The sequence below is a fragment of the Arachis hypogaea genome, chromosome 5, assembly GCF_003086295.3.
Source record: "Arachis hypogaea cultivar Tifrunner chromosome 5, arahy.Tifrunner.gnm2.J5K5, whole genome shotgun sequence".
NCBI classification, from domain to species: domain Eukaryota; kingdom Viridiplantae; phylum Streptophyta; class Magnoliopsida; order Fabales; family Fabaceae; genus Arachis; species Arachis hypogaea.
The window spans coordinates 72,500,894-72,504,099 of NC_092040.1; the positions used below are offsets into that span (position 1 = coordinate 72,500,894).

Consider the following 3,206-nt stretch of genomic DNA (forward strand, 5'->3'; position numbering starts at 1 on the left):
TTTCGAAAAAGCACAAAAAAAAATTTACAAAATCATAAAATCCAAAAATATGTCTTGTTTGAGTCTAGAGTCTCATCTTAAGTTTAGTATCAATTGCATGTTTCTATTCTTATTGCATTCATTCATGTGTCTTAAGAATCTTCAAGTAATTCTTGATAATATTCGTGCTCTGATCTTTAAATTCAATTGACTTGAGTGTTTTTGTGTGTCTCATATGCATTTTCATTCTGTTAGTGTCAGTAGTATACAAACTGCTAAGTTTGGTGTCTTGCATGCATTGTTATTTGATTTTAGTTGCATTTTGATTATTCCTTATTATTAAAAATCCAAAAATATTTTTAATTTGTGTCTTTTCAAGTCAATAATACAGAGAATTGAAGATTCAGAACATACTGCAGAGGAATCACACAGAAAAAGCTGGGCATTCAAAAATGCCCAGTGAAGAAGACAGACTGGCGTTTAAACGCCAGCCAGGGTGCCTGGCTGGGCGTTTAACGCCCAAAAGGGTAGTAGTTTGGGCGTTAAACGCCAGAATGTGCACCATTCTGGGCGTTTAACGCCAGGATGGCACAAGGGGGAAGATTTTGTTTTCAAATCAATTTTTTTCAAGTTTTCAAAAGTTTTTCAAAATCAAATCTTTCTCAAATCATATCTTTTCAATCAAATGTTTTCAAAATCAATTTCTTTCCTTTTTCAAAGATACTTGCTATCAATTAATGATTTGATTCAACAAATCAAGTATGTTGCCTTTTCTGTTGAGAAAGGTTTAATGTTTGGATCATATCTTTTTCTTGATAGCCAAGTTATTTTCAAAATCAAATCTTTTAAAATTGTTTTCAAATCATATCTTTTCAATCATATCTTTTTAAAACCATAACTTTTCAATCAAATCTTTTTAATCACATCTTTTTCAAAATAGTTTTCAATCAAATCTTTTTTACTTCTAATTTCAAAATCTTTTTCAAAAATCACTTGATTTCTTTCCCACTCTTATTTTCGAAAATCAATTAATGTTTTTCAAAATGTTTTCAAAATTCTTTTACTTAATTTTCGAAAATTACCTTCCCTCCTCTCACATCCTTCTATTTATGGACTAACACTATTCCTTAATGCAAAATTCGAACTCCTTCTTCTTTGATAAGTTCGAATTTTCTACTTCTGTCTTCTACTTTTCTTTCCTCTGACACCTCAAGGAATCTCTATACTGTGACATAGAGGATTCCACATTTTCTTGTTCTCTTCTCTTTCATATGAGCAGGAACAAAGACAAAGGCATTCTTGTTGAAGCTGACCCTAAACCTGAAAGGACCTTGAAGCGAAAGCTAAGAGAAGCTAAGGCACAACTCTCTGTAGAGGACCTAACAGAAATCTTTAAACAAGAAGAACCCATGGCAGCCGAAAACAACAACAATGCCAACAATGCAAGGAAGGTGCTGGGTGACTTTACTGCACCTACTCCCAACTTTTATGGGAGAAGCATCTCTATCCCTGCCATTGGAGCAAACAACTTTAAGCTTAAGCCTCAAGTAGTTTCTCTAATGCAACAGAATTGCAAGTTCCATGGACTTCCATTGGAAGATCCTCATCAGTTTTTAACTGAATTCTTGCAAATCTGTGACACGGTCAAGACTAATGGGGTTGACCCTGAGGTCTACAGACTTATGCTATTCCCTTTTGCTGTAAAAGACAGAGCTAAAATATGGTTGGATTCTCAACCTAAAGAAAGCCTGGACTCTTGGGAAAAGCTAGTCAATGCCTTCTTGGCAAAGTTCTTTCCACCTCAAAGATTGAGTAAGCTTAGAGTGGAAGTCCAAACCTTCAGACAGAAGGATGGAGAATCCCTCTATGAAGCTTGGGAAAGATACAAACAATTAATCAGAAAGTGTCCCTCAGACATGCTTTCTGAATGGAGCATCATAGGTATTTTCTATGATAGTCTCTCTGAACTATCCAAAATGTCTTTGGATAGCTCTTCTGGAGGATCTCTTCATCTGAAGAAGACGCCTACTGAGGCTCAAGAACTGATTGAAATGGTTGCAAATAACCAATTCATGTACACTTCTGAAAGAAATCCCGTGAACAATGGGACTGGTCAGAAGAAAGGAGTTCTTGAGATTGACACTCTGAATGCCATATTGGCTCAGAACAAAATATTGACTCAACAAGTCAATATGATTTCTCAAAGTCTGTCTGGAATGCAAAACGCACCAAGCAGTACTAAGAAAGCTTCATCTGAGGAAGAAGCTTATGATCCTGAGAACCCTTCAATAGAAGAGGTGAATTACATGGGAGAACCCTATGGAAACACCTATAATCCTTCATGGAGGAATCATCCAAATCTTTCATGGAAGGATCAACAGAGACCTCAACAAGGTTTCAATAACAATAATGGTGGAAGAAACAGGTTTAATAGCAAGCCTTTTCCATCATCTTCTCAGCAACAGACAGAGAGCTCTAAGCAGAATACCTCTGACTTAGCTACTATGGTCTCTGATCTGATCAAAACCACTCAAAGTTTCATGACTGAAACAAGGTCCTCCATCAGAAATTTGGAAGGACAAGTGGGTCAGCTGAGCAAGAAAATTACTGAACTCCCTCCAAGTACTCTCCCAAGCAATACAGAAGAAAATCCAAAAGGAGAGTGCAAGGTCATCAACATGGCCGAATTTTGGGAGGGAGAAGAGGCAGTAAACGCCACTGAGGAAGGTCTCACTGGGCGTCCACTGGCCTCCAATGAGTTCCCCAATGAGGAACCATGGGAATCTGAGGCTCAAACTGAGACCATAGAGATTCCATTGGACTTACTTCTGCCATTCATGAGCTCTGATGAGTATTCTTCCTCTGAAGAGGATGAGTATGTCACTGAAGAGCAAGTTGCTAATTACCTTGGAGCAATCATGAAGCTGAATGACAAGTTATTTGGAAATGAGACTTGGGAGGATGAACCCCCTTTGCTCACCAAAGAACTGAATGACTTGTCTAGGCAGAAACTGCCTCAAAAGAGACAGGATCCTGGGAAGTTTTCTATACCTTGTACCATAGGCACCATGACCTTCAAGAAGGCCTTGTGTGACTTAGGATCAAGTGTAAACCTCATGCCCCTCTCTGTAATGGAGAAATTAGGGATCTTTGAGGTGCAAGCTACAAAAATCTCACTAGAGATGGCAGACAACTCAAGAAAACAAGCCTATGGACTTGTAGAGGAT

General features: G+C 37.8%; 1 non-coding gene across 1 annotated transcript; it reads right to left on the bottom strand.

Moving 5' to 3' along the window:
* Positions 1 to 1,793: 1,793 nt before the first annotated feature.
* On the bottom strand, positions 1,794 to 1,901 carry LOC112804515 (small nucleolar RNA R71). The gene has a single exon (XR_003203128.1). It is a non-coding gene; the product is annotated as a small nucleolar RNA R71 (small nucleolar RNA).
* Between the last annotated feature and the right edge of the window lie 1,305 nt (positions 1,902 to 3,206).